This window comes from Dicentrarchus labrax, unplaced genomic scaffold (genome assembly GCF_905237075.1).
Source record: "Dicentrarchus labrax unplaced genomic scaffold, dlabrax2021, whole genome shotgun sequence".
Classification (NCBI taxonomy): domain Eukaryota; kingdom Metazoa; phylum Chordata; class Actinopteri; family Moronidae; genus Dicentrarchus; species Dicentrarchus labrax.
This window is the reverse complement of record NW_026136724.1, coordinates 20,367,937-20,383,462: the sequence shown is the minus strand read 5'-3', so window position 1 is coordinate 20,383,462 and position 15,526 is coordinate 20,367,937.

The window sequence follows — 15,526 nt, the reverse complement described above, 5'->3', positions numbered from 1 at the left end:
GCATTCATCTTACGACGTTCAGGCTGATTTAAAACGACAGATGACGTGTTTGTTGAGACATTTTCCACCAATGAAATACTGATTTTCATATATTTGGTGAGAATGTTAATATTGTACAGTCATATCATTTAGTTTACAGCTTAAAACACATCTTTAAGTGTGCACTACCTCTTTAAGTAAAGCACTTGAGTTACTGAGTAACTTCCACAGTCACAAAATGACAAATAAATTGATTTATTATATGATCCTCTGCATGCACACAGGCGGGTCGGGTATTTTCTGCAACTGCACAAACTCAGACCCCCGCCCTCCCCTCCAACCCACAGCAGTGATGTCACTTCCGGGTGACATCACTTCTGGTAAATGGCAGGTAGTCGTCTTTTACTGTAACTGCAGCCCTTACCCACAATGCAACCCTGTATGTGAGGCTGTGACTTCTAAGAACTCAAGCTGTGCTTCCCCCACAAGCAGTTGGAGAGCAGAGCTGTGTGTTTGTGTGGTCAATAAACAGCCTTTAGAGGGACTCTAACAACCGAACAAAACAAAACATATATTAGTTTCATTTTAAGAAAACAAGTATTTAGTGTCTTTATTTGTGACAGGGTGGAGTCCCATTTTTCAAGCGTTATTTGGGGCAGCAGGATAGTGAATGCAAGACTGAGTAAAATAAACCGTGTGTTTGTTTGTGGTAATGAAGGAATATGTCATCCAGTGCAACTGTGGCTCATTTGATGTGTTCTTAAACAACAATGCTGCTCTACAGCACAGAGGAATCAGATATATCAGCTTTAGAGACACACAATACTCGTTAGTAAGGATCCTTTCATGTGTTTTGCTCAGAAAAAGTTGTAATAATAAACTTTTATCCTTTAAAAACTGCTCTAACTACAGCCACATTTTACTCCTCCAAATATCTTAAAGCTGCAAAAAAGAAACAATCACATGATAGATCAATAGCAGACTGCAGGTGGTGAGTAAGAACTCAGATGAGCAGGTACTGGTTCTCCGTCTGGTCTGTAAGCACATGTTTCTGCTGTCGTCTGGGGGTCGAGCGGGGGCTTGGCGGGGGTGGACTGCTGCAGTGGTAAAGGGCACTTCAGCAGGACAGCGATGGAAATCAAGCAGACACACAGAGAGAGACACTGGGAGTCAACTTTTACCCCCACTTCTTGTTTCTGTGGTCTGAGTGTGTGTGGGTTTCAGTGTGAGTCAGCAGGTTGCTACTGCAGAAGGAAAGGAAACAAGGTTTTTTTGCATGTCTATAAATGACAGATAACGCTCGGTGCCGACTGCTCAGTACCGACGCCACTGCAGACAGGCTGCAGAGAGGCATCGTGGACACATCGCCAAACGTTCACGTAGCTTCAGATCAGTTGAGTTTTATGATGTGATTAATGCTTACAGTTTGTGTTGAAAAGGAAACGGATGTTCAGTCTGCAGCCAGCAGCTCTGTGAGACTTTGGCACAGTGGTGGCTTTGAGCTAAATGCTAACGCCAGCAACATGCTGCTGTTTAGCAGGTAAATTGTTTACCATGTTCACGATCTTAGTTTAGCATTGTAAGCATGCAGCTGTGGGGGGAGAGCGGGTCGTCCATTAATCGGAAGGTTGTTGGTTCGATTCCCAGCTCCTCTCGCTGCGTGTCAAAGTATAACGTACTTACAAGATACTAAACCCCAAAATGCTGTGAATCAGTGTGTGAATGTGAATGAATGAGCTGGTTTCTGTTCGATGGGCTTTGCACAGCCATCGCTGGGTGAATGTGTGTGAAAGGGTGAATGTGGCATGTAGAGTAAAGGTGCTTTGAGTGGTCCATTCTGCACACACTGCAGCTGAGGCTGATGGGATTAGAGTTTCAGGTATAAACTGAAGTATTGGACACATTATAATGTTGACCTGATGATGGCGCCAGATGGAAAGTCACAGAAGTTATTAAAATTCATCCTGAGGGGAACTTCAATGTGTGTAGAAAACTTTTGGGAATCCATCCAGGTCCGATCTGATTGTCCACCACATTATCCCTCCCTCTTCTGCTCCACACTTTCAGAGGCTGTAACGGGCTCCGATTTAAAACTGGAGTGAAGATACTGATATCATATGAAACTAGATGTCACAACGTTGAATGTTATTTGAATATTTTTTTTTTTTTTTTTTTTAATTTCCCTTTTTTTAAAATTAAATTTTTTTTTATATTTTTTTTTTTTTTTTTTTTTTTTTTTTAAATTTTTTTTTTTATTTTTTATGTTAAAGTTTTTTTTTAGAGATTGGTCCATAATGAGAGCTGACACAGACAAAAACCCCAGTTTGCACCACAAACCCAATTGTCCACAGCTGGTTGTGCGTCACATTCTGTCCTTTGACTTCATTAAATACCTGCAGCAGCAGACAGCAGAAGAAACCAAACAGTGTGTGCAGCTTTAAAGCGAGAGATGTGCACATTTACGCCTGTTGCACGGCAGCAGTAGCTGAGAGATCCTGTGCGCCCCCCTGGTGCAGTTTGCAACAGTTTGGGGAAGGACTCGGCCTCCTGTGCACAAAGCGAGGTCCACAAAGACGTGGAAGAATCGGCCTTCACAAAGCGCTGAACTCAACCCAACTGAACACCTTCAGGAACAATTAAAGATTCTTTATTGTCCTTTTTAGGATATTTGTTGCCACAGTCTGCACGTATACACGTATACACAGAACATTACCACAAGATAGACATCTAAACACAACACAGGTATTTACACAGAACGGCTACCGGGGATTTTTGTTGAGTAATGCTGTGACAGAAGGGACAAAACGTCTGCCACAGCGAGCTCATTTACAGGCCAGTGATCTGTATAACGTGTGCTCTGCGTGTGATGGCGTTGCTGTTGAGGTCGGAGTGGTTGGGGACGAGGGAGACTAATAATTTTGGAGGCACTGTTTGTGATGCGTGTTTGTTCCTATTGGAGGCAGTTAACACGTTAAAGAAACAGGGGGAACAGTCTGTGGTGAGTTGTTCAAAGCTCAGTTTATTTGGTATTTGAAGCACTCCACCAGCGTCATTGTTGATGCAGGTGGGATTGTGGTTGGAGATGGGGGCTGTGCTGTGGTTGCTGGAGGTATTAATCAATCACTTTTATTAATTTTAAATTATAGTGTGTCCTGTATATGTCTGTATGAATTCTACTGAATGAGTCTGAGCAGTGGAGTGCACAGACTTTTTGAAGAGCAGGGACGGAAAGAAAAAAAAGGGCACATATAGCGCGTCCTCACCACTGTAGAGGGCTTGAGGGCAGTTTAGCACCGTTTTGGCTCCCAAGAGGGCAGTTTAGCACGCATTTTTCAACAATTGGGCAACGAGGGGGGGCAACTGCCCCCCCCCTTTGTGCACGCCACTGAGTCTGAGGATGGAAATGTTAATAAAGGGAGAACAAGTGATTGACAGTGTGCAGGATAAGTTTTTTTTTTTTCCCACATTTTGATTATTTTTGCTGTAAAAAAGGAATTATTAAATCTGAATACTTGAGGAAGTGTTTGTGTTTTGTTCATATTCAGTCAGAGGAAACTTCTCTGTTGCACACTAGATCGCTATCTAACCACTGAAAGACGATACAATGATGAGGAGGAGATAAGAGATATTTGAGGAATGACACTGAAATTGCACAGAAACAGAAAAGGAGGGGGGATGAGTGAGTCTGTCTGTGACCTTTGACCTCTTTCCAGTGAGCCAGTGATTCAGCATCTGAGTAATGAATAATACAAAACTTTAGATTAAAGTGGAAGGTTTGTAAGAAAAATCTGACTCCTTAAAGGGTCAAAGGGGCATTTAATATCACAGCAAAAATCAATTAATTTCATTGACGACTGAAGCGATCAGTCAGTTTTCATCCTGATTGAATGCGAATTTCAACCAAATTTCCAGAGAATCAGCAAAAGCAAATGTCATTTAATGGGTTTTCCCATCCACAATAAAGTTAGGAGTCCGTGGTGTTAGTTCTAAGGAAGATGGCACAACAAGATGACGTAACTTAAAGAGTGAATGTCTGCTGTTTCCACCACGAATAAGGTGCCACAGGAATGAATCCTAAAACGTCGACATGAGTTTAATCATTTTGACACCTCCTTCGCTTCGGAGTCAGTGGGGTTTTTTTTCCTTTTGAATGGGTTTTTGATGAGATGAAGTCTGTGGTTAACACAAGCTTCAGAGATTTTCTCGTTTTGTTTTAAGGGCATAAAACACATCAGCAAATACCCCACCTATGAATATTTAAAAAGGCGGTTGCTAACAGGTGGCTAAATGAGACAAACTAGGAGACGTATCTACATACTGGTCCGCCTTCACAGCCTCGTTGTGTTCATACTCTTGCAAACTATTATAACGTTACAAGTTGTAGATTTTATTTACAAGTTAGAAGTGTAGTGGTGTAGTTCTTCTAGCTTCTTTACTTCTGGCGATCGCATTTACGCTTCAAAAATCAGAAACTGGTTTATGTGTGAAGATTATCTTGCTCGAGTCTGCACGGGGTATTTTATTTTGAAAATTGACGGGATTCTCTATGACGTCTATGTGTCCGACTTTCTGCCAATGCGATCTACTCTGTGCTGCTCGATGTTAAAAAACGAGCCCGGATGGATTTGGGCCTCAACCGAACACAGTGACGCTCTGCATGCAGCTCAGTCTCCATTTAAAGGTCCAGTGTGTAACATTGAGAAAGCTCTATTGTCAGAAATGGAATATAATATTCATAGGTATGTTTTCATTAGTGTATAATCACCTGAACATAAGAGTTGTTGTGTTTTCGTTACCTTAGAATGAGCTGTTGAGTTTCTACAGTAGCCCAGAACAGACAAACCAAACACTGGTTCTAGATGGTTCCTTTCGGGTTTCCTGGCCACTGGAGTTTCTCCTCCGTGCTTGCAAGTGGAGTCACAATCTGTCATCTCTCTGTCTTTCAGAGGCTGTAGCCATGCCGTGCTAGCATGTCAGGAACGAGGTTAAATAACGCCTAAGTTAGAAGTTGGAAAAACTGGCATGGCCATTTTAAAAGGATCCCTTGACCTCTGAACTGATATCTGAATGAAAACGAGTTCTCTGCGTACCCACAAGTCTCCCCTTTGCAGCACGTTATGCTAATTACATGCCGTTTTTTGCATGTGGTATAAATGTATTATGTTTGCCTGTAGTGTATTTGAATATTTCTGCAAACTCTGGTTAGAATTGCATAAATTAGGAATAACTGGAAAGCTGAGAGACTTCATGCCACCTCTGTATAAGTCAGTGCCCAAATGGTTCGGGGTTTGTTCTTCTGTCAGGATACAGTGAAAGTTTTGGCAAATATGTCAAAAAGGTTTGTTTTTATTTAGAAAAGTTACAGTACGATTTGAGGCCTGCAGAGAAAATATGAATAAACTGAACGGTAAATGTGAGCTGGCCCTTTAAGGAGTTCATGTGTGTGGATAAAAAGATGATTCATGCAGTTTGCTAATTAGTTTTTTAGGGTGCGTTTTCATAGTTTCATATGCTGACTATTCAAAAGAGTGAGAGAGAAAAAAGCATCGTAGCTCAATGCCATTAAAAACACACACACACACACACACACACACACACACACACACACACACACAGCTCATTAACATATCTTATGCACTGTGGCATTTCCATGAAGTTATGTGTTGTTTCCTGTTGCAAAGGAAGCTTTGAGTGGGTTCACAGGAACCACACACACACTCACACTCAGCGTTATGTTTCATATGAAGAATACAAAGCCAAAATAAAAGCGACTCAAGTATGACAATCTTAACTCAAGGTCCACTTACTGGCTCTTTCAGGAGCTTTCTACTGTATCTCACTGCCTTCCTCAGCATTTAAGTGCAAGATCCACAGTCAAGAATGCATTTTTAGATTATATATGTAGTATTCACGCAGCAGATCATTCATAAATTACATTTCTGCAGAGGAAGAGTCCGCTGCTGTCAATCACTCTGCTAACTGTTGCTTCATTGTGTTTGTTAATAGCAGAAAGTTCCTCTAATGGCCACTAGATGCTGCTTCAATCAGTTGATTGATGAGCTCAGTAAACAGTTTCCTGATGAGTTTCTGGTCTCAGTCTCTAGTTTCAGTCTTCTTCCACACAGCATGATGTTCATTTAGTAACTGATGATCCCATTTAGAGTAAAACAGACCATAAAGCAGGGTATGCTTTAGGGCGGGGCTACCTTGTGATTGACAGCTCATTCTCAGTGAGTCCGTCCAGCTCAACGCACCAAACTGGATATGGATCCAGATTCTGTTGTTGACTCTCCTCAAATCTGTTCACAAACACATTTTACTGTTTATCTGGAATATCAGATCCTGTGTGAGCAGGCGAGTCGCCATCGTTTCCTGATACGGACGAGTTAAAACTGAGCAGCCAATAAGAGCAGCTCAGCTCGCAGTACGTGACCTCCGCTGGCTCCGACAAACCAACATGGCAACGATCATAACGCGTGAATGGGAAACCTTTAATGTGTTATTCTCTCAGCTGCTAATTGCACTTCTTCATGTTTGTCTTTGCTGAGATTTTCACAATAAAATGCTGCATTAAAAACTAATTTTTTAGGGAACTTCAGCCACCACAGTTTCTCTTTTTTCTCGGTAACTTCACCTCAGGATCAACGTGAGATACTTAGAGAATAAAAGCAGCTCTATAAACAGCTGTTTCTCCACAATACTGCAGGGTGGAGACTGTTTAAAACACACAATGTGGTGTCAGGAATATATGTTTGACAAATATGAAGTTTGTCCTGAGGATGGTGCTAGAGGAGAGGTCAAAGGGTCATACAAACCCAACGGAAGATTCTCTTCATCTTCTTTGGAAATCTTGTGAGTTCATGTTGAGATAATTTAATCTGGACCAAATACATAAGGACGGATGGATGTTGTCATTTTATAGTTTTTCCACTGCTGGGACGTAAACACACTCGTCTGAGTGGTGAAACAATGATGGCAGCAACTTTTCAGCACGGTGGGAAAATTAAATGTCTGATGACATCTAGTGGACAAACTGTGTAACTGCAATCAGAACACAGAGGCTGAATCTCCAAAAGATTTCTGTTGTTTAACAAGGTTTCAGCAATAATAATAATAATAATACTTACAGTAAATTATCCTTTTATTGATATATAAAGCTCTTAATGTTCTCAGTCCTACTTATTTATCAGATTTTACCCTATAAACCCTTTTACAGCACTTAATAGTCCTCGTCAGAACCTGATTTCTTACTTTTACCTTTGTAGTCTGGCTTTTAATTTATTTATATTTATGTATTTATTTGTATTTTCATTATTATTATTATTGTTTTATCACTTTTTTCTATAAGAGAGTGTTTTAACATGTGAATATATATATTATTTTGATTATATTCATGTAGTTCTGTAGGAGTTTTTAACTGGTTATGAAACATTTTGCATATATTTTTAAAAACATATTTACAATTCTGTTTTTTCTTTTCTCTTACAGAGTTTATTATTATGCACCAAAGAAAAAGTTTTATTTTGTTCCTTTACATTTACTTCTAATTTATATTATCATTAGTTTTGTTTTTCAGCTTTGTTTTGTTTTTGTCATTTTGTTGTTGTTGTTGTTTTGTAATACCCCTGTTGTTATCAGTATTTGTGTTGCCTTGTCATGTCACATCTTCCATGTCTTTATGTTAATTATGTATCTTGCACAATCAATAAAAAACTATATTATTATTATACACCAAAATATTAAGGCATATTTCTGCAATGTGAAAACTGATTTCTGATTTATAAAGAACAAATAAGTTGGTGTAATGACGCCTTTCAATCACAAGGTAGCAGAAAAGTATCCAGCTAATAAAAGTATTTTAAAGCTGTCTGCTGTTCTGAGGCAGAATAAACTCCTGGCAGTTTTATGATCTCTCCTCCATCTTATTTATATATATATATACATGTATATATATTGATGGCTTTCATGCTTGATTTCTGAACAGACAAGATGTAAAGTTTTTAGCATTAAAAATGTGTCTTCTGCTCAGAGTATTTAAAAAGAAAAATGTATGTATTTTAAAATTGTAATCTTGCTATAATCCCCATTTTCTACTAATGCAACTGTAATCTGATTACATCTTTGTTCCCGCGTAAAACCTGATGAGTTGGTTCAAATCAAATTGTTTGAGGAAACCTTAAACTGTTTAAATGTACCAGTTTAATTGAGTTAATTGAAATTAAAAACTAGTAAGTATGTTACACTCATATGCAGCATTTCTCCAAACTCATTTAAAATGTTTTATTTATCTGAATAAAGTAACTTAAATGTATCTTCTTTATACAAAAAAACAGATATATGATTAAATAAAACTAATACAATTTAAAATTAACTGATTATCAAAATTGAAAAACAATAATTAAAAAAAAATATAAAATCAACTTAAAGAAAAGAATCAATGGAACAAACTGGAATTAAATCACCAAATACTTAAAATACTGCACAAATTTAAGTGCATTTTTAGTTGGGTTTGTAAAGGAGTAATTCGAAATAATGGAGTATTAAGTTACGTTTACTTCTTTTGTTAAAATACATTGTTAATTAAGTTTCTGCATCCTAATTAAGTGACTTAGTTATAAGTAATCCATTACTGCTCATTAGGCAGCAGAAAGGCCCGTCACTGTATATATACTATATTATTAAAACTAATTATAATAATGTTTGAGAAGATATTTAAATAAAAGTTAAAGTTGTTTGGTAGTTCAACCCTTAATAATGTATATTTCAGGTTTTCTGTGTAAAGTATAATAACACTGAGTGTAGTGACGGCTTTTAACTACTAGGTGGCAGCAGAGTATGAGTCTGAAACTCTGAAATCGAAGCGGCTGCACTTGGACTTTTACACTTCAACTCCTGCAGTTCACACTTCAGCAGCGCTTATATTGTGAAAATCAGTACTGACACTTCCTGCTTATCATGTTCATTCAATAATATTCACACGAAGCAGCGAATGACGGACGTATCGGACGTGTGTGTGTGTGTGAGATGAAGAGGGACGCTGGAAATAAACTGACCTCTGCCCTGACAAATCTGACACCATCTGAACACACACACACACACACACACACACACACACACACACACACACACACACACACACACACACACACACACAGAGTTTTCCATTTGTCCTGAACCCAGAGACCCCTGCTGGAGTCTATATTCAATTATACACAGAGAGAGAGAGGGAGGGAGGGAGGGAGGCAGGTAGAGAGACAGTTTCCATGACTGGTTTTATATTTAGGGGTTCAAACTGTCTGGAGAAGGTGAAATGTTTGACTCGAACAGACAAAGAACCAACTCTGATCTCACGAACTGTCGGTTCAGTGTGATATAACTGATTTAAAGTGCTGTTGAATTGGATTTTTATTTGTTCTAAAATGAGTTACGATAGTTTGAGATTCAACGTATAGCCGTAAATAGTGATACAGCTAGCAGCTTTAATGAGTTTAGAGTGTGTTAGTAGTGGAAGAGGTCTTCAGATATTTTATTTAAACGTTCTACAAGCAGTTTTTAACTGATTATGAAACAGTCTCAGTACTATTAGTATAAGTCCTGCATTTAAAACTGGCTCAGTTCCTCCTTTTCCCCCCAACGTAGTTTGAGGGCCGGCTCAGTTCCTCCTTTTCCCCCCAACGTAGTTTGAGGGCCGGTTTGAAGCCTGATCTCGGATACGTTCCTTTGCGATGGCCAAAGAATCGACTCCCTGGAAAACTGGTTTCAATGCAGGACAAACACTTTACTGGTTTAGAACAAAGAAGTTACGTCAGGAGCGCCTTGTAGCTAGACAGCTATGTATTTATTAGCTGTTTAGCGAGCTACTAATTTCTCATGTTAGATACCGGCCCATTACTCGCGCTCTGTTTGCATTGGTGGAAAGGGGGTAAATATCCCCTCATTTGAAGCTAAATGATACTTCATTGTACTTAATTGGCTTAATTAAACAAACATATTATCAATGAACAGACAGTTTAAAGGGAAAGTACACTCCTTGTTCTTAAAGGCAGGTGAGGGAAACCCCTCAGGAAAACCTGCATCAGCAAAAACATTAAACACAAGTCAACAAACAAGTTTCAAACATCATAAATTCACGGGTCATATAAATGTGAATCAGATGAGGGAGAGGAATGTGCACCTTCCTCTAAGCATACCAACGATTACTCAAGGAAAATAAACTCTATGACACACTATCTGACTGGTTTAACTGGTCACTTTGCTTTATACAGTGTGGATTTAGAAGAGGTATAAACTGGGCTGTAGGTTTAGAATCAGATTCAGGATTAGGGAACTAGGGTAGTTTCAGAATGGGTTGTAACGGGATTGAATGGGTTTAGATTTTGGTTATCCTCTCTCAAACTGGATTACTGGTTGTCTCAAGTTACAATTGATGGGTTAGTGTGGATTTAGAATGGGGTTTGAAGGCGGTGGGTGGTGTAAAGTATGTTTTGGAAGTTAAAATATGTGTTTAGGTTGTTTGTAGAAGGTTTAGACCAGGTTTGGGATGGATTTGATTTTAGGTTTTAGAGTTGGTTTTAAAAGGTGTGTTTGGCATTGATTGAAATGTGTTAATCATAATGGATTTAGAATAATCATAAAGGTATTAAACTGGTTTAGATCGGGTTATCCACTCTTACACTGGTCTAACTGGTAATTTTGGGTCCAGTGGGTATGAAGTAGCTTTTGGAAAAGCTACCATGGTGTTACAAGATGGTTGTAGGATGTTTGTGGTAGGTTATGGATAAGAAAGTGAGTTCAAAATGAGTTGGTTTGTTGGTTTGGATGAGTTCAGAATAGGTTCTCCACTCTCTTTATTTGTCATTTTGGGTTAAATGTTTGTATTAGTGTGTTTAGAAATGGTCTAAAAAGGGTTAGAATGGTTTAGACTGGGTTTGAGGCGACATTAGAGTGACTTTAGATTACATCTGGGTAGGGTTAGAATGGATTATCCACTGTCAGACTGGTTTGATTATTTAACTCAGGTTAGATTTGTGTGGGTTAGTGTTGGTATAAAGGGGGTTTACAGGGGATATAATGTAAGAATGGGGTTAAGATTGGTTTAGGATATTTTTAGAAGGTTAAACCAAGTTTTAAAAGGGATCAGATTGTGTTTAGCGTGGATTAAAATGGGTTGATAATTGGTTTGGGATGTCTTTGAATAGGTTCTCCACCCTCAGACTGGTTTATTTGTCATTTTAGGTTCAAATGTTTTGGTTAGTGTGTTTAGAAATGGGTTAGAATGGTTTAGACTGGGTTTGGGCGACATTAGAGTGACTTTAGATTACATCTGGGTAGGTTTAGAATGGATTATCCACTGTCAGACTGGTTTAATTATTTAACTCGGGTTAGATTTGTGTGGGTTAGTGTTGGTATAAAGGGGGTTTACAAAGGATATAATGTAAGAATGGGGTTAAAATTGGTTTAGGATATTTGTAGACCGTTTAACTGGGTTTTAAAAGGGATCAGAACGTGTTTAGCATGGAATAAAATGGGTTTTAGAAGGGGTTTGGAGTTGGTTATGAGGTATAAAAATAGAAAAGGGAAGATTTATATGAGTAAGAGGTGGGTCAGAAAGGTTTTAGAGTGAATAAGAATGGATTTAGAACTGGTTATAATTTGTTTAGGTGGGGATACTTAACATGTTTAGTACAAATTAATCAATTAATGTGTGTAAATGAGACCAGTGGTGAATGAAATTTGGTTAAAACATCACCATGGCAACGTAAACAAGACACCAGCCGCCACTTATATCTATATATCCTTTCTATTCATTATCTGGGTCTGTAGGTCAGACCCCCCACGCGCCACCTGCTGCTCAGGTGACAGCCAAGTGCATGCTGGGAGAGCTGACAGGGGGTTTGCAGAGTCAGCTCGCTGTCTATCAACTGTCTGCTGACCTCCTTCACAGCAGGGGCTCCCTTCTCCCACGGTCTGGACTTTCTAGGTCTTCAATAAAGCTAGGCTAGCAGTTTCCCTCAGCTTCCAGTCTTTGTGCTAAGCTAGGCTAAACACCCCCTGGATGCAAAATGATTTAATGTGTAGAGGCACAGTGTTAAATCAAATAATCAAAGGTACAAAATATCCTACAAAGTTAAAGATTAAGCTTTACACAGCTGGAAAGGAGTAGCAGAGAGGAAGTGAACACACTGTCAGTGGAGGCAGAGACGTTTGGGATAATTACAGTCGGCAGTCGCCCCCTCCAACATACATAAATATAAAAGTTATTCAGTGTCAAAACACAAGTCTGAAATTGGTTATGACACAGAAATAACTCGAATGTACCGCTTTCTGTCTGACGTCCACAGTGTGGATGTGACAGTGCTGCGTGGAGGCGTTCACTAAACGACACCCAGCAGCATATTAATGATTTAATTACTCAAACTGTATGATTTATTTCAGTGCAATCAGAAGAAATGCATATTTTAAAGGTCCAGTGTGTCGGATTCAGTGGCATCTGGTTTCATTATCCACTTCCAAACGGTCTACAACCAGTGTTTGGTCAGTCAGATACAAAAACCTGGGATCTGTAAGCTTCAGCCTCAGTCTGTGAGCATGATAAAACCCGGGATCTGTTAGCTTTTACTTGGTTTATTGTTGAAGCTGCTGACAGGCCAGCCCCATCTAGCTGTATATTATATATTATAACCTTTATTTTAACTGCATTTTCCACACACAACTGTATCTCCTGGACAGATTTACTGGCAGCAGCAGTTAAAACATCCCCTTCTGAGTTCTTTGAGGTAAAATACTGTTAGTGTATGAATTTACGGTTTACAATAAATGTCATGTAGCGGGTTTCTAGCAGCTTTAACAGCTGCTCATTATAAAGTATATAGTATGTACAAACAACTTGTGTTGTGAGTGAAGGTGGTTTGACATTTGTACAGTAAGTGGATATTAATTTGGACCCATAATCCCTTGCAGCAAGTCACACTCTATCAGGTTACCAGTGTGTGTGTGTGCGTGTGCGCGTCCTTCATGATCTCCTGCTGAGCTCTGTGCTACATCCAGTTTTAAATAGACACACACACACAAACACACACACAAACACACACACACAGGTCTGGAGTTGTTTCCAGGCGTTGAATCTCATTTGTTTGACATCAGAGCTGCAGCAGAAGGCGTCACAGGGTGAAACCTCCGGCCTCCGACTCTGGAAAAAGCCCAAACAGAAGAGGATCCCGAGTCCAGATTAACCTCCATCGCCACGTCACCGTACACCGGCTCCGAGACGTTAACTGACTCAGCAACTTCTGAGTGTAAATCACATTAATGATGGAGGTTTATCTGACAGACTGTACAGAAACACTGAAATATGAAACATTTTAAAGCTGTGTAAAATGTGATATTTAAGAGGTTTTAGAAGTTATGACAGCCGAAGAGCTAATAGAGCGTCAGGGAGAAGAAAACACTTAAACAATTAAAATAAATACATAATACAGACAGATAATTGTATAAAAAGTTCATCTCTGATCAATATTCAGGAAATAATCTGCTTAAATCATCCAAATCTCTTATTTTACACAATCTCTGGAGTTATTGTGTTCACTGTTTACAGTTTATCAGCTGTTCTCTCTTATTGTCTCATTGAATATAAAAGATATTATATATGATAGAAAAAAGGTCCCTTAAGGTCAAAGGTTGGAAATCAGTAGCTTTAATCAATGGACACAATCGGCCTTTATTGGGGACAGATTGGGAATCTGAGAGCTCAGATGGTTTTGTAAAATAGCTGCTTGTTGTTAAAATATCTGTATTTGAGTGATCAGATGAGATGAATCGATCAGAGCCGCAGACGCTCACTGACGGCCCGGCATTGGTCAAAAACTCTGGAGCCTACATTTCCCATAATTCAACTCAATAGCATCTTTCAAACTCCACTTTTTAACACAGATAATCAGGGTTTGGGATCAAACATGACGAGTAAACTAGACTTTATGTGCACATAATTCAATCTAATTACTTTTTACTTGGTGCTTTCCTCTGAGTAACCAGCTGGACTGCTGCATTGTGGGTAGAATCCGCCCGACCACCTGCCCTCGAGCCAGGCAGCAGCTGCTCTGAGCAGTTAGCCCCGTTAGCTTCTTGCTAGCGTCTATAATTAGCTGCTGTGTCCTTCCTGCTAATCTCCCTGCTGCCTAATATGGAACACAGCTGCTCCAATCACATGGCTGCTCCTCGTTACCATGGCGAATTAATTATCTGTGTGTGTGTGAAGAGAGAGAGAGAGGGAGAGGGGAGAGAGAGAGAGAGAGAGAGGGAGAGAGAGAGAGAGAGAGAGAGAGAGAGAGAGAGAGAGAGAGAGAGAGAGAATGTGTGGATGACAAACTGTGAAATTCGCAAAGAAACTTATTTAGTTTTTGTAAAATGTTCAGTTGGAGATTAAAATATAATTTAGTTAATTAAATGATTGATTGATCAACTGAGAATTGATCTGCAGCTATTTTGTTAATTGATTAAATGAACATTATAATATTTTACTGCTACCAGAGAACAATATATAAATCTGTTTGTTGTTATTAAACAAAAAACGTTTTTCTATTTTACAAAATGTTTTTTATCATTAATCTTTTTTTTTTTTAAAAGTAAAATATAACTAAAGGAAGTCATGTGGTTTGTTAATTTTAAACCAAAAACTAAATCACATGTTTTTTGTTTTCAAACAAAAACAAACTGGGTAAAGGCAGTAGAACATTTCAAAATAAAAGCACAGGAACTAGCACTACAATTAGACAGATTGATAAAGAGATGGAGTTCAGTTAGACACATTACTGCTTTGTGAAATGCTAATGTTCACTACTCATCATGAACGTCGTTAGTTTTCAGGTATTTGCTCATAAATCAAAGTTAAAGTCCAGGTGAAATTAAAAATGTCATTTTAACCTTTTAAGATTATATCCTCGGTTGTATCGTTCCCCTGTCTAATATTGTCTGACAAAATATTTATAAAACCTCCAGTTCTTTGTATTTTTCAAATGTGGTCAAAAATGTCATTTATTTTGTTTTATTTTTTATTTTTTACTGAACAACTCTTACATCCTGTGTGTGTGTGTGTGTGTGTGTGTGTGTGTGTGTGTGTGTACTAATCTTTAAACACTGCTATTAACGTTGCCCTGCTACTACTGGTTGTCACGACAACGCGCCCTTGCCGTTTCCTGGCTCCTCGACTTGAAGCCGTGATGTCACATCCTCCTCCTCCTCGGCAACGCTGCATTCATTAGCACCTGTGTGAGCCTGCGTTGTCATGGTAACCGCTGTCTAATTCAGGATCCCCCTCTCTCTCTGTGTGTGTGTGTGTGTGTGTGTGTGTGTGTTTCTACCTGGGATACAAGAGGAAGAGAAGCATCTCCAAGAAGTTATTAAAATGTTCGTGCCACCTCCTCGTGTGATATTTGGAAAAATGGTTAATTATATATATATTTTTAAATGTTTGTTTTCATCCGGCTCGAAGAGAAACCGTCTCCGGTATCAGTATTAGCATCAGTTACCAGCTAACTATCATTTTAGCATA